Source organism: Mobula birostris, chromosome 6 (genome assembly GCF_030028105.1).
Source record: "Mobula birostris isolate sMobBir1 chromosome 6, sMobBir1.hap1, whole genome shotgun sequence".
Classification (NCBI taxonomy): Eukaryota; Metazoa; Chordata; class Chondrichthyes; order Myliobatiformes; family Myliobatidae; genus Mobula; species Mobula birostris.
Window position 1 is genome coordinate 37,760,467 of NC_092375.1, and position 27,248 is coordinate 37,787,714.

Consider the following 27,248-nt stretch of genomic DNA (forward strand, 5'->3'; position numbering starts at 1 on the left):
ACATGATTGATGTATAGGTACTTTGTGGTTGTAGTACAGTGTAGTCTGATAAGGTTCAAATTCAAGCTTAATTATCACTCAACCATAAATGAATATAGCCAACGAAACAGCATTCCTCCAGGGCCCAAGGTGCAACACACATTACCAGCAGCGCACTGCACGTATCACAAATAGTACCTATGGTTATTATTTCAGAAAAAAATACAGTCACAAAAAAAAATCGTCCTAGTCCCTGAGTGGCACGACTGTAGAATTGATGGTAAGTTGTCCTGGTCCTGCTTTTTCTTCCACTGAGCGAACACTGGAGGGCAGCACAGACGGGCGAGGCCAGCCCCTAACCCAAGTACAGATTCCATCACGCCCCACAGAGGATCTCCCAACCTGCCTCAGCACCAGTGATCCCTGTCTTGGAGGCAGACATCAAATTGTCTTTCAAGACGGCGAACCCACTCAAGACGTCTGGCCCCAATATCTTCCCATATTCCCGTAGATGTGCTGACAAGTTAACTTTCTAATGCAACACAAGCCAAGGCCCTTCCTGAAGAAGGGACTTGGCCCAAAATGTCGACTGTTTATTCATTTCCATAGATGTTGCCCGACCTGCTGAGTTCCTCCAGCATTCTGTGTATCTTGTGTTGGATTTCGAGCATCTGCAGACTTGCTAGTTAATTTTCTATTACATATTATCCTAGATGTATGTAAGCAGCTGAAATAATCAAAGGTGGAGATGCTGAGCATGCAAGACACAATAACTTGTAGGGCTAGAGGGGAAGTAGAAGGGAAGTGGGACTGATAGGTTCGCTCTGCTTCCACCTGCATTGTAATGAATCAGTAAATTAGTTGATATTATTCCGCTGCATGTGGGGCAGTGGGTGCACACTCACAAGCTTGAAGTCTAAGATGAGTCTAATCTACATGGTTAGCCTCCTGCTCAGACAATAAGAACAGTGGTGTACAATTCTTTCATGTGGAAAATCCATATTGACATGCAAAGTAATTTCACTGGTCACTCAAGTGAATTGTGCTTTAGTTCAATCACATCCAGTCAGACACTGGTACTTTTCTAAAAAGGCAAATGCAAGAATTTAGTAATTACTTAGTTGTTGTTCAAACTGCCAAAAATAAACGGCAGCAATCTAATACAGAAACCTTATCTAAAATGTGTGGAATTATGTTGTGTGATTTTATGTATTTGCTTAAAGTTTTTTTCCAGCCTTTACAAGTCCTGGTGACACAACAGTACTTGACATCAACTTCATAATGGCATCCCATCGCCAATGCAAACATTCACTGCTTTACAATTAAAATTTAGATTATTAAAACAATAAAATGTCAACATCCTCCTACTCAAAATGCCTGCACATTATTTTCATCTCTTACCCAAAAACGCCTGCACGCCATTTCCACATTCTTGTCACTATTAGCTCACACTTCATGGTTTTTAGAAATAGTCCATTGATCTTACAACAGGTTAAGAGGGCATTTAGTGCCCATTGCGTATGCACAGGCCAACTACACGCATTGAGACAGCAGAACATCAGTGGACTTGCAGGTCCAAAGGACATCACAAAACACAGCACAGTACAGGAACAAGTCCTTCAGCCCATAATGATGTCAAATTATACGAATCCCATTTGCCACAATGCAATCTATATACTTCCATCCTTGAGAATTCATGTGCCAATCATAAAAAGAGTGTCTTAAAGGCTATTATCCGATCTGCTTCCACCACCAACACTCATGGAAGTGCACTCCAGGAACTCACCACTCTGTGTAAAAAACATTTGCCTTGCACATCTCCTTTAAACTTTCCCTTTCTCACCTTAAACCAATGTCCTCTTGTGTTTGACCTTTTAACCCTGGGCAAATGCTTCTGACCTCCTACCCTACCTAACTTCTCATAATTGTGTACACCTCAATCAGGTTACACCTCAGCCTCCGACACTCCAGGGAAAACAATCCTAATCTGTCCAATTTCTCCAGATAGCTAATACTCTCTAATCCAAGCAGCAGCATCCTGGTAAAACTGTTCTGCACCCTGCCCATAGCCTCCACACCCCTCCTGTAATGGGGCAAGCAGAACAGTACACAATACTCAAAGTGAGGCCTGACCAGTTCTACAAGATTTCCTCACTTTCCTGACCAATGAAGCAGACCACACACCTTCTCTACCACTCTAACTACTTTCAGGGAGGTAGAGACTTGGACTCAAGATTCCTCTGTACATCAAATGCTGAAATGGCCCTTCCACTCACTGTCTACTTCCCTTTACATTTGATCTCCCAAAGTACAACACCTCATACTTATCCAGATCTTACTACATCTCTCTCTTTAGAAAACCCTCTTCTGCAAACTTACGAACAACCCAACTCAAATTTAGTCCAACTCAATTATTTATGTTACAAACAACAGAGGCCCAAACAATGATCCCTACAGAGGACCACTGGTCATAGACCTCCAACCAGAATAACAGCTTTCTACCACTACCACCTGTCTTCTTATGTCACCATACCACATCTTAAATTTCTGCATCAGTCTACCATGAGGGACCAAGTCAAAAACCTTACTAACATCCAGGCAGACAACATCCATTGCCCTACCCTCACCAACCACCTCTGTCACCTCCTCAAAAAGCCTCCATCAAGTTAATAATCATTAAAAAAAGATGGCGCCGGTAACTGGCGACTTCGTGCGTGCTCTCCTGAGCAAACTGCCCTCTCCACTATCCTATACCCAAGAAACCCTTCTAAACCTCCAACTTAGCAAGATAAAGATCAACAACACCCTGGCGAAGCTACTGACCCAGCTAGAGACCACTGCGCCAGAACTGCTTCTTAAACTCCGGACCGCACCTAGACCCGACCAACGAGACACACCATGTTTCCGGAGACCCGCGGTCTGCTACCGTGCCGGAGCGCTTGGAGACATGGCCCATTCCAACCAGCACCTCTCCGGAGCAGACGATCACACAGAAGTGACGGCGGAGACCTCAAGGTGCCCCAGACGCTTCCCCGGAGAGACCACCGTAAAGCCCCGTTGGTGGCCATCCACAGTTGCTAGAAGTGAGGCCTCTGCTGCCGACCTCGGAAATCGAGCCTGAGGCTCGGCTGGAGCGGAGGCCTCTGCAACCATGACTCGGTTTACCGACTTGTTTCAGCAAGGGGCCCGGCCATCCGGGATTAAGTGTCGGCTTCGAGGCCCAACCCAATCGACAGCCTGGGCCCCCAGCAGCTGGAAGTGGCAGCGGAGCCTCCCCAGTTACTTGGCCCAACCCAGAGTGCACGACGACGCGACCTGAAAAGATGCACTACTTACCAAGGAAGCGTGGGAAAAGAGCTGGGCTGCTGGTCAGATTGAAGCTGAGGGGCTTCAGGGTACCTATGCTCACCATCCTGCTAGCTAATGTGCAAGCCATAGAGAATAAGGTGGATGATCTTAAAGGGAGACTCACCTACTGCAGGGAGCTGCAGAACTGCTGTGTATTCTGTTTCACCGAGACCTGGCTCTCCCCTGCCACCCCCGACTGTGCCATCCGACCGGAGGGATTTTCGATCCATCAGATGGACCGCACAGCGTCTTCGGGCAAGACGAGGGGAGGTGGTGTCTGCCTACTGATCAACACTGGGTGGTGCTCGGACACAGTGGCACTGACAAGCTCCTGCAGCCCGGACCTGGAACACCTGTGGGTGAAGTGTCGTCCCTACTATCTGCCACGGGAATTCACCTTGGTTATGCTGACAGTGGTCTACATTCCCCCCCAGGCGGACATGGAGTGTGCTCTGAACATACTGTATGCCAACATCAGTGAACTTGAGACCAGGTATCCGGAGGCTTTGCTCATTACAGCCGGGGACTTTAACCAGGCCAACCTCAGAAAGGCGCTGCCAAAGTTATACCAGCATGTCTCCTGCCCCACTAGAGGCCCGAATATACTTGACCACTGCTACACAGCAGTCAAGGATGCCTACCGTTCCATCCCACGACCTCACTTCGGAAAATCGGACCATCAGGCTTACATCAGACTCCTCCTCCCGGCTTACAAACAGAAACTGAAGCGGGAGGTCACGGTGTCAAAAGCAGTGTCGCGTTGGACGGAGGAAATGGATGAGGTCCTCCGTGACTGCTTTGAATCGGTGGACTGGTTAGTATTCAAGGACTCGGCAGCTAACCTCGATGAGTATGCCTCAGCTGTCACGGACTTTATTTGGAAATGCACGGAGGACTGTGTGTCTCTCAAGACGATCCGGGTATTCCCTAACCAGAAACCTTGGATGAATTATGAGGTCAAGTCCATTTTAAAGATTAGAGCTGCCTTTTAGGTCCAGGGATACCAGTCGCTACACGGAATCCAGGCGTGAACTCCGGAAAGCCAGTGAGGGCGCCAAGAGGCAATATCGAGCCAAATTGGAAGCCCAGGCTAACCAGAGGGATACCAGTAGACTATTGCAGAGTCTAAATGAGATCACTGGGCGCAAAGAAAAGGCTGGGAATATCAATAACTGTGACGCTTCTCTTCCTGACGAACTTAACGTATTCTATGCAAGATTCGAAAAGAAGAGGAGCGTACCACTCCCTCCGGATGAACCGAACCTGGTGGTGTCAAGATTCATTGTCACCGAGGAGGACATTAGAAGGGCCTTCCTGAAGATAAATCCAAGGAAGGCAACGGGCCCAGATGGCATCCCAGGACTGGTTCTCCGGGCCTGTGCAAGCGAGCTAGCTGGAGTGTTTGCTGACATCTTCAACTGCTCCTTGCTTCAGTCTAAGATCCCCTCGTGTTTTAAGAAGGCAACGATAATCCCAGTGCCAAAGAAGAGCAAGGTGGCATGCCTGAATGACTATCGACCTGTGGCTCTGACATCAATTGCTATGAAGTGCTTCGAGAGATTGGTTATGGCACACATCAACCACAGCCTACCAGTCAACCTCGACGTTTTGCAATTCACCTACCAGAGCAACAGGTCAATGGCAGATGCCATCTCTCTGGCCCTACAATCCTCCTTAGAACACCTGGAGAATAAAGACGCATACGTAAGGCTCCTTTTCATTGACTACAGCTCTGCCTTTAATACCATCATTCCAAATAAACTGATTCCTAAGCTCCGGAACCTGGCCTTAGCACTCAGATCTGCAGCTGGATCTTCAACTTCCTCACAGACAGGACCCAGGCTGTAAAAATAGGGGACAAGCTCTCCTCTACAATCACTCTGAGCACCGGTGCCCCACAAGGCTGTGTACTCAGCCCCCTGCTGTACTCACTGTACACCCATGATTGTGTAGCCAAGTTTCCATCAAACTCAATATATAAGTTTGCTGATGACACAATTGTAGGCTATATCTCGGGTAATGACGAGTTTGAGTACAGAGAGGAAATTAAGAACCTGGTGGCATGGTGCGAAGACAATAACCTATACCTCAATGTCAGCAAGACGAAGGAATTGGTTGTTGACTTCAGAAGGAGTAGCGGACCGCACGACCCAACTTACATCGGTAGTGCGCAAGTGGAACAGGTCAAAAGCTTTAAGTTACTCGGGGTCAATATCACAAATGAACTGACTTGGTCCAACCAAGCAGAGTTCACTGCCGAGAAGGCCCACCAGCGCCTTTACTTCCCGAGAAAACTAAAGAAATTTGGCCTGTCCCCTAAAACCCTCACTAATTTTTATAGATGCACTGTAGAAAGCATTCTCCTAGGGTGAATCACAACCTGGTATGGAAGTTGTCCTGTCCAAGACCGAAAGAAGCTGCAGAAGATCGTGAACACAGCGCAGCGCGTCACACAAACCAATCTTCTGCCCGTGGACTCACTTTACACCGCATGCTGTCGGAGCAGTGCTGCCAGGATAATCAAGGACACGACCCACCCAGCCAACACACTTTTCGTCCCTCTTCCCTCCGGGAGAAGGTTCAGGAGCTTGAAGACTTGTACGGCCAGATCTGGGAACAGCTTCTTTCCAACTGTGATAAGATTGCTGAATGGATCCTGACCCAGATCTGGGCCATACCCTCCAAATATCCAGACCTGCCTCTCGGTTTTTTTGCACTACCTTACTTACCATTTTTCTGTTTTTAATTTATGATTTATAATTTAAATTTTTAATATTTACTAATTTTAACTATTTTTAATATTTTTAATATTTGATATTTGTAATCCAGGGAGTGTGAAGCGCAGAATCAAATATCGCTGTCATGATTGTACGTTCTAGTACCAATTGTTTGGTGACAATAAAGTATAAAAGTAAAAGTAATATACACAGCCTTCCACTACAAAGACATGCTGAGTGTCCCTAATTAGCAGATACTTTTCCAAGGTAGGACACATACTTTAATAAACAGATGGAGCTTCTTTTCAGATCAACAATCCCCTGGACCTCTCCCGGGACACACAATGACCTTGTGGGGAAACCTATAGGTGTGATTAATAATGTGTGCAGCATATCAAGCAAAAGTAAATTTGTAAATTCAGCTGACAGCACACAGCCAAAATGAAAGAAACCTCCCACCCATTGCACCCTCTCTCCATGCACCCAACTAATTCCCAATATAACAATAGCACCCAGCATTACTGTCTGAATAGTGTGTGAAGGACCCAAGACCAGATGAAACCTTCCCAGTTACAGAATCTGTGAAGAGGGTAAAATGGTATTTTATTAATCTTAACTTATCTAACTCTCCTCACACTTAAAAACAAACATTCAATGACCAATCTACCTGGTGAGGTGCTAATGAAGGGCAAGGATCCATCAGCAGCATGGTCTGTTGTGTCTCGGTGGACGAGCTAGAGTTATTCAGCAGAGAATCTGACAAGGTACGGACATCATGAGGTCACTGGCTAAATTTTTTGGAGTGGTCTAAGTACTTCAATACAACAATGATAACGATTGCTGCTGGCAGATTCAATTAACTACGGTGCCTTGAATACGCAACACCATCTTCACATTTTCCTGTCTTACCTTCTAAATTTAAAATATATTGAAGTAGGATTTTTGAGCTAACTTAAAATACATTGTGCATCATGTCAACCCAAAACCTGTCAAAATTAACTAAAATTAAAAACCAAAATTGTGAAGCTGGAAAAGTATTCACCTCCTTTGTGATTACTACACTATCTTCTCTCAGGTGCAACATCCTGCATTACCTTACCAGCTCACCCAATTAGGTGTATAGAATTGAAGGATCACATGTTTACAATGAATTCTTAAGAATAAATACCGCCTCTCGCTGTAACATCCAACATTATGGTAGATTTTCAACAACCAAACCAAAATGAAGACAAAAGAGCATTCAAGACAAGTCAGTGAAATGACGATAGAGAAGCACAAGCTCAAGGCCATCACAAAGGCACTGAACGTACCTCGGAGCTCAGTGCAGTCCATCGTGAAAAAAAATTGGAAAGATATGAAACCACAGCCACACTGCCTAGTGCACCCCTCTAAACTTAGTTGCCAGAGAAGAATGGAACTTTTAAGAGAGGCTACTGTGACACCAACAGTCACTCTGAATGAGCTGCAGAAGTCAGAGGCTGCAACTGGAGATGAGGTTCATAGCTCCACAATCTCTAAGGCCCTGCACAATAAGGGTATTTATGGAAGAATTTTTGGCCTCAACACTAAGTGATACCTGTGGCATAAATCTCATACCACACATCAGCTAGGTAACACCATCCCTCCTGTAAACTATGGTGGAGGAAGCATCATGCTATGGGGAAGCTTTTCAGCAGCACAGACTGGAAATCTGGTCAGGTCCGATGGGAGATGAACGCTGTTAAATACGGAGAGATTCTGGATAAAAACCTGCCAGCCTCTGCCAGGAAGCTTAAACTGTGGAGGAAGCTCATCGTTCAGCAGGACAACAACTCAAAGCGCACTGCCAGAGCAATAATGGGGGCAGCCTCAAATGAAAAAATCGATGTCCTTGAGCGGCTCAATCAGAATCCTGACCTTAACCTAATCAAACATCTCTGTCGAGACCTCAAGATTGCTGTCCACCACTGCTCCCCAATTAACCTGGCGCGACTTCAGCAATTTTGCAAGAAGGAATGGGAAAATCTTTCTCTGTCACGGTGTGAAATGCTAATAGAGACTTATCCAAAAAGACTACGGGTTATAATAGCTGCGGGAAGTGGTACAACTAAGTACTGAGCGGGGGCGGGGTGTGAAATGAACACTTTTGAACTGGCTGACACTTCAGGTTTTGAATTTTTAGATTTTCATGCTTTATGATTCTCCCTGTGCTCTGGGCTTTACTGTGAAAACAGCAGCATGCGATTCACAAGTAAAACTGTTTCCCATGGGTTCAGGTGCAAGTGATACATCACTGAAGATTAAAAGAAAGTTACTAAACTCTAATTGCCCAGGTCAATTTTGTAAAATTAGTTCATTTTTATTTGTCAAAGCAATTTTGCATAAATATTTAATTTCAATTTCAAGCAATGAGGATTAGTAAAGGATATAAAGCTGGTAATATGGAAATCATTATTTATCTAATTTATGTAACTGCCCCATTTTTACTTAATATGAATCATTTTGATGAAAACCATTACTTGTTGGGTAAAAATCCAACAAAAAAAACTCTCTGATACTTTGTGGTTTTCTTGAAATATGAAGAGTTTCAAATAGGAAGTTCAAAATAATGACTGGCAATGAAATGATTAAGAGACAGCAAGTAGCACACAGGATGGGGAAAGAATCTGACAATAATTTCAGAGAATATTAATTGTGATAGTGTGGCACAGCGCCCGTCAGATCTGAAAAGTTTGTGGTGAAATGTTAATTTCCTTTTTTTCCTGAGAATCTGATAAACTTTACAGGGTGAAAAACACAAATGTTTACTGTATGTCCAGTCATACATTCAGTTTGGTAAGTGGTACCATGAGAATCTTTGCAAGCTAGCAAGTTTATGTTACTTATTTCTTCATGGACACCACCAAACTATTCAGCATTTTAACAAATCGTTTGCACAACTAACCTGCCACAATGCATATTGGACAGCAGATCTCGTCTCTGGAGCAAGATCTGCAAGAAGAACATGCAGCCAGCAAGGGAGAGTCAATTCTTCCACCACCACAGAGGTACAAGGTTAACAGGGCATTTAGTGCCATTGAGTACGCACAGGCCAACCACACACAACATCGAGACAGCAAAACACCAGTGGACTTGCAGGTCTAAAGGACATCACAAAATAGCACAGTACAGGAACAAGTCCTTCAGCCCATAATGATCACGAGATCACAAGACAGAAGAGCAGAAGTAGGCCATTCAGCCCATCGAGTCTGCTCTGCCACTCCACCATGAGCTAAACTATTCTCCCATCTAGTTCCAATTTCCGGCTTTTCCCCCATATCGCTTGATAACCTGACTAATTAGATACCTATCAATCTCCTCCTTAAACACCCTCAATGATCAGGCCTCCACAGCTGTATGTGGCAACGAATTCCATAAATCCACGACCCTCTGGCTAAAAAAAATTTCTCCTCATCTCTGTTTTAAATGGGTACCCTCTAATTCTAAGACTGTGGCCTCTTGTCCTGGACTCACCCACCAAGGGAAACAGCCTTTCCACATCTACTCTGCCCAACCCTTTCAACATTCGAAATGTTTCTGTGAGATCCCTTCTCATTCTTCTATACTCTAATGAATACAGTCCAAGAGCTGACAAACGCTCCTCATATGTTAGCCCCTGCATTCCAGGAATCATCCTCGTAAATCTTCTCTGAACTCTCTCCAACCTCAGAACATCCTTTCTGAGATAGGGGGCCCAAAACTGCACACAGTATTCTAAATGAGGTCTCACTAGTGCCCCATAGAGCCTCATCAACACCTCCTTACTCTTATACACTATTCCTCTTGAAATGAATACCAACATAGCATTCACTTTCCTTACCGCCGATCCAACCTGGTGGTTAACCTTTAGGGTATCCTGCACGAGGACCCCCAAGTCCCTTTGCACTTCTGATTTTTGAATTTTCTCCCCATCTAAATAATAATCTGCCTGATTATTTCTTCTTCCAAAATGTACAACCGTACATTTCTCAACATTGTATCTCATCTGCCATTTCTTTGCCCACTCTCTTAAACTGACCAAGCCTCTCTGCAACTTTTCCACTTCTTCAACACTTCCTGCTCCTCCACCTATCTTGGTGTCATCCGCAAACTTAACCACAAAACCATTTAATCCATAATCTACATCATCGATATACATTGTAAAAAGAAGCGGCCCCAACACCGACCCCTGCGGAACACCACTAGACAAATTATACTAATCCCATTTGCTACAATGCAATCTATATACTTCCATTCCTCTGTATTCATGTACCAATCATAAAAAAGTGTCTTAAAGGCTATTATCCGATCTGCTTCCACCACCAACACTCATGGAAGTGCACTCCAGGAACTCAACACTCTGTGTAAAAAACATTTGCCTTGCACATCTCCTTTAAACTTTCCCCTTCTCACCTTAAACCGATGTCCTCTTGTGTTTGACCTTTTAACCCTGGGCAAATGCTTCTGACCTCCTACCCTACCTAACTTCTCATAATTGTGTACACCTCAATCAGGTTACACCTCAGCCTCCGACACTCCAGGGAAAACAATCCTAATCTGTCCAACTTCTCCAGATAGCTAATACTCTCTAATCCAAGCAGCAGCATCCTGGTAAAACTGTTCTGCACCCTGCCCATAGCCTCCACACCCCTCCTGTAATGGGGCAAGCAGAACAGTACACAATACTCAAAGTGAGGTCTGACCAGTTTTACAGGATTTCCTCACTTTCCTGACCAATGAAGCAGACCACACACCTTCTTTACCACTCTATCTACTTTCAGGGAGGTAGAGACTTGGACCCAAGATTCCTCTGTACATCAAATGCTGTTAAGGGCCCTTCCAGTAACTCTCTACTTTCCCATTACATTTGATCTCCCAAAGTACAACACCTTACACTTACCCAGATCCTACTACATCTCTCCCCTTAGAAAACCCTCTTCTGCAAACCTACTAACAACCCAACTCAAATTTAGTCCAACTCAATTACTGTATATATGTTACAAACCGCAGAGGCCCGAGCAATGATCCCTGCAGAGTACCACTGGCTGTAGACCTCCAACCAGAATAACAGCTTTCTATCACTACCCCCTGTCTTCTGGCCAATTCTGAATCTAAACTACTTCGTTACCATACCACATCTTAAATTTCTGCATCAGTCTACCACGAGGGACCAAGTCAAAGACCTTATTAACATCCAGGCAGACAACATCCATTGACCTACCCTCACCAACCACCGCTGTCACCACCTCAAAAAGCCTCTATCAAGTTAATATACACAGCCTTCCGCTACAAAGACATGCTGAGTGTCCCTAATTAGCAAATACTTTTCCAAGGTAGGACACATACTTTAATAAACAGATGGAGCTTCTTTTCAGATCAACAATCCCCTGGACCTCTCCCGGGACACACAATGACCTTGTGGGGAAACCTATAGGTGTGATTAATAATGTGTGCAGCATATCAAGCAAAAGTAAATTTGTAAATTCAGCTGACAGCACACAGCCAAAATGAAAGAAACCTCCCACCCATTGCACCCTCTCTCCATGCACCCAACTAATTCCCAATATAACAATAGTACCCAGCATTACTGTCTGAATCGTGTGTGAAGGACCCGAGAGCAGATGAAACCTTCCCAGTTACAGGATCTGTGAAGAGGGTAAAATGGCATTTTGTTAATCTTAATTTATCTAACTATCCCCACATTTAAAAACAAACATTCAATGACCAATCTACCTGGTGAGGTGCTAATGAAGGGCAAGGATCCATCAGCAGCATGGTCTGTTGTGTCTCGGTGGACGAGCTAGAGTTATTCAGCAGAGAATCTGACAAGGTACGGACATTATGAGGTCACTGGCTAAGTCTTTTTGGAGTGGTCTAAGTACTTCAAAACAACAATGATAACGATTGCTGCTGGCAGATTCAATTAACTACGGTGCCTTGAATACGCAACACCATCTTCACATTTTACTGTCTTACCTTCTAAGTTGAAAATATATTGAAGTAGGGTTTTTTGAGCTAATTCAAAATACATTGTGCATCATGTCAACCCAAAACCTGTCAAAAATTAACTAAAAATTAAAAACCAAAATTGTGAAGCTGGAAAAGTATTCACCCCCTTTGTGATTACTACACTATCTTCTCTCAGGTGCAACATCCTGCATTACCTTACCAGCTCACCCAATTAGGCGTATAGAATTGAAGGATCACATGTTTACAATGAATTCTTAAGAATAAATACCGCCTCTCGCTGTAACATCCAACATTATGGTAGATTTTCAACAACCAAACCAAAATGAAGACAAAAGAACATTCAAGACAAGTCAGTGAAATGACGATAGAGAAGCACAAGCTCAAGGCCATCACAAAGGCACTGAACGTACCTCGGAGCTCAGTGCAGTCCATCGTGAAAAAAAATTGGAAAGATATGAAACCACAGCCACACTGCCTAGTGCACCCCTCTAAACTTAGTTGCCAGAGAAGAATGGAACTTTTAAGAGAGGCTACTGTGACACCAACAGTCACTCTGAATGAGCTGCAGAAGTCAGAGGCTGCAACTGGAGATGAGGTTCATAGCTCCACAATCTCTAAGGCCCTGCACAATAAGGGTATTTATGGAAGAATTTTTGGCCTCAACACTAAGTGATACCTGTGGCATAAATCTCATACCACACATCAGCTAGGTAACACCATCCCTCCTGTAAACTATGGTGGAGGAAGCATCATGCTATGGGGAAGCTTTTCAGCAGCACAGACTGGAAATCTGGTCAGGTCCGATGGGAGATGAACGCTGTTAAATACGGAGAGATTCTGGATAAAAACCTGCCAGCCTCTGCCAGGAAGCTTAAACTGTGGAGGAAGCTCATCGTTCAGCAGGACAACAACTCAAAGCGCACTGCCAGAGCAATAATGGGGGCAGCCTCAAATGAAAAAATCGATGTCCTTGAGCGGCTCAATCAGAATCCTGACCTTAACCTAATCAAACATCTCTGTCGAGACCTCAAGATTGCTGTCCACCACTGCTCCCCAATTAACCTGGCGCGACTTCAGCAATTTTGCAAGAAGGAATGGGAAAATCTTTCTCTGTCACGGTGTGAAATGCTAATAGAGACTTATCCAAAAAGACTACGGGTTATAATAGCTGCGGGAAGTGGTACAACTAAGTACTGAGCGGGGGCGGGGTGTGAAATGAACACTTTTGAACTGGCTGACACTTCAGGTTTTGAATTTTTAGATTTTCATGCTTTATGATTCTCCCTGTGCTCTGGGCTTTACTGTGAAAACAGCAGCATGCGATTCACAAGTAAAACTGTTTCCCATGGGCTCAGGTGCAAGTGATACATCACTGAAGATTAAAAGAAAGTTACTAAACTCTAATTGTGCAGATCAATTTTATAAAATTAGTTCATTTTTATTTTCAAAGCAATTTTGCATAAATATTTAATTTCAGTTTCAAGCAATGAGGATTAGTAAAGGATATAAAGCTGGTAATATGGAAATCATTATTTATCTAATTTTATGCAACTGCCCCATTTTTACTTATTTTGAATCATTTTGATGAAAACTGTTACTTGTTGGGTAAAATTCCAACAAAAAAAACTCTGATACTTTGTGTTTCTCTTGAAATATGAATAATTTTGAATAGGAAGCTCAAAATAATGACTGGAAATGAAATGATTAAGAGACAGAAAATAGCACACAGAATAGGGAAAGAATGTAAGTATCTGACAATAATTTCAGAGAATATTAACTGCGATAGTGTGGCATAGCACCAGTCAGATCTGAAATGTTTGTGGTGAAATGTTAGTCTCCTTTTTTCCCTGAGAATCTGATGAACTTTACAGGGTTTCCTTTCTTAAAGGTGTGAAAAACACAAATGTTTACTGTATGTCCAGTCATACATTCAGTTTGGTAAGTAGTACCATGAGAATCTTTGCAGGCTAGCAAGTTTATGTTACTTTTTTCTTCATGGACACCACCAAACTATTCAGCATTTTAACAAATCGTTTGCACAACTAACCTGCCACAATGCATATCGGACAGCAGATCTCGTCTCTGGAGCAAGATCTGCAAGAAGAACACGCAGCCAACAAGGGAGAGTCGATTCTTCCATCACCACAGAGGTACAGGGTGTAGCTTATGGTAAGGGCAGTATAGAGTTAACAGAAAGGTGGCTCCTTGAAGATAGTGAGTGACTACATCTCTCTGGATTTTCAGGGAAGATCTCAAAATGCACTGTGCAATCAGTTCACAGAAGGAGTAGTCCTCAGTTTAATTTGGACTGATCACATATTAAGACTTCCTTAAAATAGAATTTTACTGCCAAAACTGGATCTCTGCCAAATCCATTGAGATGTGGCATTGTGGATTGCAACAAACTAACATGCTAAACCAGGGTGTGGACGACTCCCAAAAACGTTTCTCGCCGGCCCCCCCTCCCCCGATGTTTTACTGGTGATGCACTATCAATTGCTCCAAAGGACTGAAAGTAGAGTAAATACTGAAAGGCTTTTATTAGCAGTAAAATGTGACCTTGACCATGCTGAGTATCTGCCCTGGACTGAGAGGAGGAGCAGTGGCACAATCACCTTTATACAGGACTCTGTGGGAGGAGCCACAGGGGCAGTCAGCAGAGGGGCGTGTCCAGACAGGTAACCCAGTTACAACATATATATATATATATATATATATATATATGGTTTACCACATTCACCCCTCCTTTTTTAAAAAGATTCCCACGGGATGAAGTGACTGACAATATTTAAAACAAGTATATTTACAGGTCAAGTCTATCAGGTGGTCGAGTCCGTCGCTGTGATCTATGTAGCACCGGTGGTGATTGCACCGGCGAAGGCGGTTGTGCTGGCTCCGGCCTGACTTGAGGTGTTAGCACGTTAGGCATTGTTAATCCCTCATGCGTGTGCGTCGCGCCCGGCATGGGAGTGTCGTGTGGTGTCTGTATAGGGCTTGGAGTGCGCGGTGTCTGGTGGGTACATACATCGGTGGGTACAGGGTTAATAGTAACCACGGAGTGTTCAGGGTAGGGGCCCGGAGCTCCTGCGGGCGCCAGGTCGTGGATGGAGACCGTGTCCTCCTGCCCATCAGATAAAACCATGTAGGCATACTGGGGGTTCGCATGAAATAAGTGAACCCTCTCGACCATCGGGGAGTATTTATTGCTCCTCGCATGTTTCCGGAGCAGCACTAGCCCCAGGGACGTCAGCCAAGTTGGTAGGGTGGTTCCAGTGGTCAACTTTCTGGTAAAAGAAAAGAGCCGCTCATGAGGGTTGGCATTGGTGGCTGTGCATAACAGGGAGCGGATGGAGTGGAGTGCCTCGGGAAGGACCTCCTGCCAGCGGGAGACCGGCAGTCCCTTTGACCTGAGGGCTAAGAGTGTGGTTTTCCACACCGTGCTATTCTCCTTCTCCACCTGTCCATTCCCCCGGAGATTATAGCTCATGGTCCTACTGGTTGCAATTCCCCTAGCCAGTAAGTATTGGCGCAGCTCGTCACTCATAAACGAGGACCCTCTGTCACTGTGGATATAGCATGGTTATCCGAACAGAGTGAAGAGCTTGCGCAGGGCTTTTATAACTGACGTGGTAGTGGTATTGGGGCAGGGGATGGTGAAAGGGAACCGCGAGTACACGTCGATTACGTTAAGAAAGTACACATTGCGGTTGGTGGAGGGAAGGGGGCCCTTAAAGTCAACACTCAGTCGCTCAAAGGGGCAAGTGGCCTTGATGAGTGGTGCCTTTTCGGGTCGGTAGAAGTGCAGTTTGCACTCTGCGCAGATTTGGCAGTCCCTGGTCATCACCCTGATCTCCTCAAGGGAGTAAGGCAGGTTCCGGGCTTTCACGAAGTGGAAAAACCGGGTGATCCCCGGGTGGCAAAGATCTGCATGTAGGGCGTATAGTCGGTCGACCTGCGCGCTGGTGCACATTCCCCAGGATAGGGCATCGGAGGGCTCATTGAGCTTCCCAGGCCTGTACATGATGTCATAGTTGTAGGTGGGGAGTTCGATTCTCCACCTCAGAATTTTATCATTTTTGATTTTGCCCCGCTGCTGGTTACTAAACATGAATGCGACTGAGTGCTGGTCAGTCAGCAGGGTGAACTTTTTGCCAGCGAGATGGTGCCTCCAATGCCTAATAACTTCCACTATGGCCTGGGCCTCTTTCTCCACCGGGGAGTGCCGAATTTCAGGGCCTTGAAGAGTACGGGAGAAGAACGCCACTGGTCTTCCTGCCTGGTTGAGGGTAGCAGCCAGCGCGAAGTCGGAGGCATCACTCCCTACTTGGAAGGGAATGGCCTCATCCACCGCATGCATTGCTGCTTTGGCAATGTCCCCTTTAATGCAGCTGAAGGCCGCGCGGGCCTTGGCTGAGAGGGGGAATGTGGTGGACTTGACCGGGGGCGGGCCTTGTCTGCGTAGTTAGAGACCCATTGGGCGTAATATGAAAAGAAGCCCAGGCATCTTTTGAGGGCTCTGAGTGTGTTGGGAAGAGGGAGTTCCAACAGGGGGCGCATACGGTCGGGGTCAGGGCCAATGAGTCCGTTCTCCACGACACACCCAAGGATAGCAAGTCGGGTGATTCCGAACACACACTTGTCCTTGTTATAGGTGAGATTGAAAGCTTTGGCCGCTTGGAAAAAATTTTGGAGGTTGTTGTCGTGATTCTGCCAGTCGTGACCGCAGATGGTGATGTTATCCAGATATGGGAACATGGCCTTCAGTTGGCACTGGTCCATCATCCGGTCCATTGCCCTCTGGAAGACAGATACACCATTCGTGACACCAAAGGGGGCGCGCAGGAAGTGATAAAGCCTGCTGTCTGCCTCGAAGGCGGTGTAAGGGTGGTCCTCCCGGCAGATGGGGAGCTGATGATAAGCGGATTTTAGGTCTATGGTCGAGTACACCTTGTACTGTGCTATCTGATTGACCATATCCGCGATGCGGGGTAGAGGGTACGCGTCGAGTTGCGTGAACCTATTGATGGTCTGGCTATAGTCTACGGCCATCCTATTCTTCTCCCCATTCTGAACAACGACCACCTACGCCCTCCAAGGACTTGTGCTCGCCTCAAAGACCCCCTTCCTAAGCAGCCGCTGCACCTCTGACTTAATGAAGGCTCTTTCCCCCGCGCTGTACCTCCTGCTTTTAGTTGCCACAGGTTTACAGTCGGGGGTCAGGTTGGCGAACAGCGGTGGGTGAGGGATCTTGAGGGTGGAGAGGCCACAAGTGGTGTCGGTAGTGCGGCAGTTGGCATGGTGTTGGGTGGGATGTGCGGGTCGGTGTGTGTGTGTGGTCAGTAGCCGGGTACGTGGCATATCTCTACAAAACTGGGGATTTACGACAGTGATTGGTGGGAGGGGCCCGTCATACTCCATTGTCACGCTTTTCAGGTGGTTCTGGAAGTCGAGCCCCAATAGAACAGGGGCACACAGTTGAGGCATGAGCAGTAATGTAAAGTCTCGATATTCTGTGCCCTGCACCACTAGCGTCACTACACAACCGCCCCGGGTGTCTGTTGTATGCGACCCGGAAACCATGGCGACCCTCTGACTTACCAGCCGTATCATGAGTCCACAACACTGCACCGTGTCCGGGTGGATGAAACTCTCTGTGCTGCCCGTATCAAACAGGCAGCTTGTCCTGCACCCCTCCACCAGGATGTCCATCATTAACATTGCGAACTGGTGGGGAGCGCTTTGGTCGAGGGTCACGGAGGCCAGAGTTGAGTCGCTGTCTTGGTCCGGCGCCGTGGGGTGCCTCGTGAGCACCCGTGGGTCGTAGGCGGTGCGAGGTGGCGCCAACCAAGATGGCTGCCCCCATGTCTCACACGTGGTGACAGCGTGCAGGCAAGACGGCAACCCCCTATGCCTCGCAAGTGGCGCTGCTCAATCCCGCTCGCGGTTTGGACTTACAGGCCTTGGCGAAGTGGCCCTTCTTTCCACAGCTGGAGCAGGTAGCTTCTCGGGCCAGGCAGCGTTTCCGGGGGTGCTTCTCAAGTCCGCAGAAGTAGCACTTTGCGGACTCGCGACTGGCAGCAGCTGTGGTCGATTCGCCGGTGGGTTGCGGGGTCTGCTGCATCCACGAGGCAGTCGGGAGATCGCGTGCCTGGAGAGTGTCAGAGTTGTGCAGAGCGGCCTCCAGCGTGTCGGCCAGCTCAATCGCCGAACGTAAGGTAAGATCGGCCTGTTCCAGCAGCCGCTGGCACACATACACTGACCTGGTCCCTGTGACGAAGGCGTCTCTGACTAGGAGCTCCGAATGCTCTTTGGCCATCAGCTCCCGGCAATCACAGGTCCACACGAGTGTCTGTAGGGCCCGGATGAACTCAGCATTCATCTCTCCGGGCTGCTGCTGCCGCGTTGCTAAGTAATGTCGTGCATAGACAGTGTTTACCGGCCGCAGGTATTGTCATCTGAGTGTGCTCATCGCGCCGTTGTAGCTCGGCTGGTCTCTGATCATCCAGTAGACCCGTGGACTGACCCTGGAGAGGAGAACTCTGCGCTTCGCAGTGGGCTCGGTCACTTCAATCTCCTCCAGGTATGATTTGAAGCAGGCCAGCCAGAATTCGAAAGCATTTCTGGCTTCAGGTGTTTGCGGGTCGAGGTCTAGCTTGTCGGGTCTCAGGACGTGTTCCATGCTTTAAAATTACTGCTAATAAAATTGATGCACTATCAATCACTCCAAAAGACTGGAAGTAGAGTAAATACTGAAAGGCTTTAATTAGCAGTAAAATGTGACCTCGACCATGCTGAGTATCTGCCCTGGACTGAGAGGGGGAGCTGTGGCCCAATCGCCTTTATTCAGGGGTCCCTGGGAGGAGCCACAGGGGCAGTCAGCAGAGGGGCGTGTCCAGACAGGTAACCCAGTTACAACATATATATATGGTTTACCACAACTGGGCAGCAGACAGAAAAGGGAGCTAGCTCTTAACAACAAACTTTTCATGAGAATGTCACGGCAACACCACATATCTAGCATGAAGTCCACAGAGGCTGAAGGGAAAAGAGAAAGAGTTCCCTTCACTCAGAAAGCTACACAAGTTCCCCACCAGAAAGGAACTCTGTGTGCCAGGTCATAGTCATAGTCATACTTTATTGATCCCGGGGGAAATTGGTTTTTGTTACAGTTGCACCATAAATAATAAATAGTAATAAAACCATAAATAGTTAAATAGTAATATGCAAATTATGCCAGGAAATAAGTCCAGGACCCGCCTATTGGCTCAGGGTGTCTGACCCTCCAAGGGAGGAGTTGTAAAGTTTGATGGCCACAGGCAGGAATGACTTCCTATGACGCTCTGTGTTGCATCTCGGTGGAATGAGTCTCTGGCTGAATGTACTCCTGTGCCCACCCAGTACATTATGTAGTGGATGGGAGACATTGACCAAGATGGCATGCAACTTGGACAGCATCTTCTTTTCAGACACCACCGTCAGAGAGTCCAGTTCCATCCCCACAACATCACTGGCCTTACGAATGAGTTTGTTGATTCTGTTGGTGTCTGCTACCCTCAGCCTGCTGCCCCAGCACACAACAGCAAACCTGATAGCACAATTAAGTCACAGCTTAATTCCCCAGTTCTCTTTGGGAGAAGCTGTGATCAGAAAATGTTTTAGTCTGAGGTTCGGTCATTTTACCTGGCCATAATATCAAACATTATCTCCTTGGTACTCACTGTGCTGGATTTAAATCTGAGATCCACCTATCTACACTTACTAAGCTCCATCGTACATTTGCCAAATGACTGAACCGAACGCAATGCTTGGGGCTCAGTGTCTCTTCACGCTTCTCCACAAAGCAACACATTCAACTAGCAATGTGAAAGTGGCACATTGTGAGAAGCTGTTATATTAGGCATGCAATGTTTAAATGCAATTTAAATTGTTTATTCTGGAAATGTTCTCAAGGGTGGGGTGTTTTGTTAAGACCAACCCTCACAGTACAAAAATGGGAAGGAGGATTGGAAAGGATGGCGGAAAGGATGGCAGAAAGATGCACTGGGACTATTCAGACCTGGTCTTGGTCTGAGCAGCCCACAGAGAGTCTCTGCCCCCTCCTGTGAAAGTGAGCGATTAATAAAAGGAAACGTGAAAACCTTCTGTATCAGTAATTCTTTTTATTCTAAGCAGCTTGCTGCTGCCATACTTTTACCCCCTCCGCAAATCAGTGACCAAAGTCCTGGTCACGTAGTAGAAGCAGAAAAATGTCAGACATTGATTAGCTTCTACCTCAAATATTTCTCCATGGATTGTACTGTGGAAACAATTACACTATTTATGTCTTGCCTTAGATGTTTGGGTGTCATGTTTTAATCTGTGTACTGTGTACTGTAATCGATGTAAGCACGTGCCCTGTCTGACCAGGCAATGACAATCAATTGTGTGGGCAGAAGGTAGAATACCCACAGAGCCCTACGTCACACTGGTTATGCCTACAAATATCTATTTTCTGTCAATTACATTTAGCAATCAAGTGGTGACAAATCAGTGAGCACGAAACATCTTTTGCTCTGTTTTCCTTTTAACTGTATCTTCTCATGTTAACTGCAGTGAGAGAGAAGCGCACAGAATCTTCATATTTTATAATGGAAATGAGGATCTCAAATGTCAATGACAAACTAAGCTCTTTTTGTGTTGTACAAGTGGCAAAAATAACTCAGACACACCCACAAAACTTTTACATCACTGGGAACCCTTTCCTGTCCTTCCAGAAAAGTAAATTCATCATTTTTAAAGGTAAGACAGAGCAAAAGTTTTGGGTTAAAATTGATGCAAACTGCTGGAAGAACTTAATATTTTGTGTGTGTTGCTTGGATTTCCAGCATCTGCAGGTTTTCCTTTGTTTGGGGCTGAAATTTATTTTTTTCTTTTCGGTGAACTGTCACTAAGAAGCTATGTGCTAAAGTCTGAAATAGTTCAGAAGATTCACCTGAAGTCTGTGTCATCCCTCCTTTAATTCGTTGGTATGTATCCATCCTGTGCCTCCCAAAATTGCTCTCAGAAACTCTAGACATTGCTGTTCTGCCATCATCCCTGCTGGTGTCACCTTCTGATCAATTTTAGCCAGATGTTCTCTCAAAAATCTCTCATGCACAACAGTCTCTAGGGTTTACAGAGCATCGTGTGAGAAACAGAAAAACAACCAGTGAGTGGCAGTTCTTTGGGTGAAGGTGCCTGTTAAAAAGAGTGGCCAGACTCGCTCAAGCTGACAGGAAGATGACAGTAACTCAAATAACCACATGTTACAACTGCGGTGTGCAGGAGAGCGTCTCTGAACGCACAACACACCGGACCATGAAGAGTAGGGGCAATAGCAGCAAAAGACCATGAATATATACTTAGTGGCCACTTTATTAGGTATAGGAGGCCCCAGCATTCAAATGTTCTCACAATCTGTGAACTCACTTTCAAGGGCCCTTCATCTCATGCTTTTGATATTTATTATTTCTTTCCTTTTGTATTTGTAGAGTTTGCCTTTTGCCCACTGGGTGAACACCCACCTTGGTGCGGTCTTTCATCGATTCTGTTATGGTTATTATTCTATTATGGATTTACTGAGTATCCCATAAGAAAATGACTCCCAGCATTGTATATGGTAACATATATGTACTTTGGTAATAAATCTACTTTGAACTTTGATTTTCAGAGACTGAAAACCTTACCGGAGAATGAGATAAATAAAATGAACGACAGGTTTACACATTTTAAATGCCTTCATCCATTAAGATAATAGGATGAGATAACAGTATCATTCAACATAAAAACGTAGCATTGATAGTGGATCCATGCAGCAGCTTTATTGACGAAGAGATTCGTTCTTCTCATTGTGAAGAATCCCAGCCTGAAACTGTCATACATGCTCAGTTCTTAGAAATTCTTTCTAACTAAATTCCACCTAAGCCTTCAAGATGCTGGCTTGGGTGAACACTACAAAAGGAGGAGAATATATGGTCCCTTATTTCCAGTTAAGTAAAAATATGACCAATTTGATCTTGGACATATTATTTTTCCTTGATTTCACTGCAATCCATTTCACCTCTGAAATGCACCCTCAGCAATACAGCTCTCCAAAGTAGAGAAATCGAAAGAATCACAGCCTTCTGAGAGAAGAATTTCCACTTTACCAATATCTTAAATGTTCCAAACTTTATCTCAAGAGAAGACGCCCCTTGGGTTTAGATTGTCTCCTCGAGAGAAACATCAATGCATCTACCCTGTCAAGAAACTTCCCCACCCGAACAGAATTCACTGCAATGAGCTCATCTCATTTTTTTTTTACATCAGTGAATATCAGCCCAATTGGCTTCATCTTTCCTCTTAAAACAACAGCCTCATCCCAGGAATTGATCTAGTGAAGCTTCACTGCATTGCTTCTGCAATATCCCTTAACTAAGGGAAACAAAACTATTTGTAGTGTTCCAGCCCTGATTTTGGAAACAAACCCCCTTAAAGCACAGGCTGAACAAAGGAGCATACACTTCATCTGCTTTGTCTTTAGGATCTTGATATGCAACACTTAATTATCAATATGATATAACAATACTGTGCCTTGTAATAGGTGCTTCGATTATAACCTTACTCGCATTAGCTTGTTGGCATCATCTTGGATGAAGATACTAAGAACATACTAATTGAGAGCAAGTATTTTATTTCGAGATAGAGCGCAGAAAAGGCCTCGCTGCCCAGCAACCCATCTATTTATCCTTAGCTTAATCACAGGACAATTTACAATGACCATTTAACCTCCAAACCGGCACATCTTGTCAAACTGCCATCAGGGTGATGCAACAAGTCCATCGCCACCAGGACTGCACACCATCTCTGAAGCTTCTTTCTTGCAGCTAGCCAGCTTCTCAAAAATATTCACTCAGGCGTAATACCCTATCTGACCCTGCACAACACCTATTAAATGTTCTTTCCTGCTCTCCTTGTTCTGCTGATAGTTATTTAACCCTCTCAGGTTTTCAGACTTACTTAAGTTTGGTTATTGACATCGTGCATGTTACCGTACTGCTGTCTGTTGATTGTGCTCATGGCTATTTGCACTATTGTAAGTTGTTGGTTGCCTGCTATGGTATTGTCCTGGTGTTTTACGGTTGGCACCAAACCACAATCAATTCTGGTATGTCTCACATATTGGCAGCAAAGCGATTCTGATTCGGATACTGATTCAAATCATGATCCAGAGTTTGCACATCAGTCATTATTCTCTTCACATAGACATGTAATATATAAAGAAATATCCGTTACTCTGTGGCTTCTAATATGTTACTAAGGCCATATTTTTCAATATGATGACTAAAGCTGTGCATCTCTGATCAACATTAGAGGAAATTCATGTGGTCACGGAGAGAAAGTACAGATAACGGCTGGGATTGAATTTAGGTAGCCAGCTCTGTAATAGTGTTATGCTAACAGCTACACCACAACTAGTCCCCAGTTTATATTGCACCCATTTGATTTGCCAGGAGGGTTGATTATTGTCAGGTCACTAATTTCCCCATTCTCTTCTATGTAATTTTCTTCAGTATGGAACATGTATCACAAATGATTCAATTTATAGTTATCAAACGATAATTATTTTCGGGCGTGCTCCTTAATGGCAAAGCTCTTAATTGTAAACATCACTTGAGAGGTAATGGTTTGTTTTACCTAAAAGCTTGTTTACTTCAAAATTGAATGAAACCCATTCTTTTACAGGCATTTAACATCTTACTTTCAGTAAAAAAAAGGATATGCATCATTATTTTATTCTTTAGAAACTGAAAATGCAACGTATTTTCACCAATATTTTTGGGTTAGATTTAACATTCACAGTTTTTTTTTAAATCAAAAAACAAATTTATCAAAGAAGATCAGAAGAGCCACTGATATACAGACATGAGAAAGCCTCCAATAACACATGTGAAACCAAGACTCTAGGGTCCTATAGTTCTTGGAAATATTGCCCTTCGTATACCAATGAACTAACATCGGACATCCTCGCCAGTACATCACCTAAACTTATTAGTTTATGCACTCGGTATATGGTGTTACAATCACAACCTACACACAAACTGCAGAAGTACAGCAATGTGTCAAAAATTATGAAAAGAATAACAATGCTGGGGATGTGAAAGATGGACACTAAACACAATGACACCACTCCTCATTTGCATCTTAGTAAAAGTTGACAGCAGACTTCGAGGAGGAAATTTCACTAATTAATCATGATCTAGAGTCATTATTCTCATCAAATAAAGTCAAACGTGTAGCAGATAAGGAAATATGGGTTACTCCGTGGCTTCTTATGTGTTACTAATGTTATTTTTTTGAATATGAAGACTAAAGCTGTTTATCCCTGATCAACAACATTTCTTGAAAGGAACCCGACCCCTGCCTTTGAAATGTACTCCATGTCATTTAGCCAACAGTTTATAATAATGCTGGTTTACTGATTTCCGCTCATTATAGGAATATGGGAAGAGTAAGCTGATTAGTCTTTTCAGCCTGTCTGCTCTATGTTTAGATTCCCTAGGCTTAAACCTGTAAATATTTTATTTCTGTCACCCAAGCTAAGAGGTGGAGCTGATATGTGCAACATTCACAATAGGTGCTTCAAGAGGCAAGTAGATCAATGCTCCTGAAAAATGATTAGATAGTTTTCCATGACCCGAGGTAGATTCATGTAACTGGTTAATATCTTTTCAGGTGATTACTTGCAAAGGAAAACACATCACAATTTACTTGCTCAAGTTGTTTCTACTAATTAGGGTCTACTAATAAGCACCTTTCATGGTCTTAAAATGTCCTTAGGGATCCCAAAGTCGATGACACTTTGTTTGTGGTTTCGGTACCGTGGGCAAACTCACCAATCACATTATACTTCGCGAAGATTATTACCATAGGAGCAGAATTAGGCCATTCATCCCATCACTCTGCTCCACAATTCCATGATGGCTGATTTATTTTCCCTCTCAATCCCATTCTCCTGCCTTCTCCCTGTGACCTTTGACGCCCTGACTAATCCAGGACACCCTCAAGGAGTGATGCCTCAAAAAGGTGGCGCCCATCATTAAGGACTCTGTCACCCAGGCCATGCCTTGTTCTCACTGTTACCATCAGGAAGGAGGTACAGAAGCCTGAAGGCACACAGTCAGCAATTCTGGAACAGCTTCTTCCCCTCTCCCATCTGATTTCTGAATGGACATTGAACTCATGAACGCTACCTCACTACTTTTTTTATTTCTATTTTTGATACATATATAATAAAATTTCCTCCACACCTCTGTTCTAAAGGGAGACCTACTATCCTGAGGCCCTGCCTTCTGGTCCTAGACTCTCTCACTATTGAAAACGTCCCCTGCAGGAGATCGTCACTTGTTCTTCTGCTCATTGTTTGGAAACTGACCTCATTAAGAATATTGTGAAGATTTAAACAGTATACTACTTTGACAATACATTAATAATAAATATTTTATACAAACCTTGATGGCCCCATTTTACATTCAACCTGACTAATATGGATCATTTCCCAACTCTAAGTGAAGCTGACAACAGTGTAAAAATTCACCACAGGCTCCAGAGACCAGCACAACCTTCAGCATCAATGGGGAAGAGAGTGCAAAGATTTCAAAGCTGTAATGAAACTCATGGCCTACAAAACAGTAATTCCTCCCTGCAGGAGGTACCTCAAAGCACTGAAGTAAGACCACCATTATTGCCCTTGAACCCTCATAAAATATCTTCAACTCCAAAGGACGCTAGAAAACAACATATTTTCATGCTGTGAAATATTATGGAAAGGAATTTATCTGTATCAGACTATTTTTATAATATCTTAAATATAGCACAAAACCAAAAGTTTGCTTCCAACAAGAAAATTTGCAGCCTTTACTGAGTTAGGACATAATTTGGCGCAGATTAGGCAGCTTCTGCATTGAAGTCTACAGCTAATGATATTCTTCAAGTTGAAGTACTTTCTGCAGGAACTTGCCTTCTGAGGAACCTAATACTGTCTTATTTCTAAAAATAGCTTATATTTTGCTGAACCCTCCCGACGCAGCTACATATGAACCAAAATGAAATTGGTTCTTCTTACCTTAGAAAGTGAGCATAATATTCGTCATTACTCACCGAGTGGCTGGAGCTTGGGAAGTGTGAAAGTAAATCAAGCCTCTGGAGCTTTTAACAGGATCCACTAGAGGGAGCACTGAGAGAACAGATCATAAACAATGTGGTAAGATCTTGCCTCCTCCACAATTATCAGTACGTCAGAGTAGAATTCGGGCTGTAGAGAAAACGTGAACTGATCACATTACTCCTCCAGTAATACAGAGACATTGATTGGAATTCCTCTTCAACCAGCTTGTTATATAAAAAGTACAGGGAGAGATACCAAACATTGATCAAATTGTGTTCTTCCTATCATTTTTAAACTGTTTTGGTCAAGTAAATCCTGAGGAAGTTACAAAATGTTAAATTTCATTGTCTAGCTGCTCGACTTACTGAACCTCTGTTTCATTTTTAAATCTGCATAATTCTATTCCTCTCATCAATCTGATCAATCAGCAAGCATAGGGATTCTGACAAAAAAATGTTAAAATTTGTCTATGCCCATGATTGTTCACACCACAGTTTCTGAATCTAACTTCCTGTTGGTTCTTGTTTATCTTTCAAATTAAATCAGTTCCTTAGATTTGAGAGTTCAAAGTAAATTTATTTTATTCTCAAGGTAGCATATTTCTTGCAGGCATTTACAGGGAAAAGAGATACATAAGATTTTTGCAAAAAAAAACTGCAGACTATGACTGACAACAACTAACGTGAAAAGAAAACAAACTCCAAATCAAAATAATACTGAGAACAGGAACACGAAGATATTCTGCAGATGCTGGAAATTCAAGCAACACACATCAAGTTTGCTGGTGAACGCAGCAGGCCAGGCAGCATCTGTAGGAAGAGGTACAGTCAACGTTTCAGGCAGAGACCTTTCCTCAGGACTAACTGAAGGAAGAGCTAGTAAGAGATTTGAAAGTGACTAGTAAGAGATACGTTGATGCTGGAAGAAGGGAAGCTCCTTTCTTTAAAGAAGGAGGGCATCTCCTTCATTCTGGATTGAAAAGCCTCATCCTGAGTGCAGATGCAGCAGAGACGGAGCAGCTGGGAGAAGAGAATGGCATTTTTACAAGTAGCAGGATGGGAAGAGGTACAGTC

At 44.3% G+C, this 27,248-nt stretch overlaps 1 long non-coding RNA gene across 2 annotated transcripts in view; it reads right to left on the bottom strand.

Moving 5' to 3' along the window:
• Nucleotides 1–26,226, bottom strand: part of LOC140198947 (uncharacterized) — a 179,460-nt gene extending 153,234 nt beyond the window's left edge. The window contains exon 1 of one of the 2 annotated variants that reach the window (XR_011886296.1): nucleotides 26,169–26,226. This is a non-coding gene — a long non-coding RNA (uncharacterized lncRNA). Of the gene's footprint in view, nucleotides 1–26,133 lie in introns of both variants that reach the window. The other variant, XR_011886295.1, reaches the window with a different exon arrangement.
• Between the last annotated feature and the right edge of the window lie 1,022 nt (nucleotides 26,227–27,248).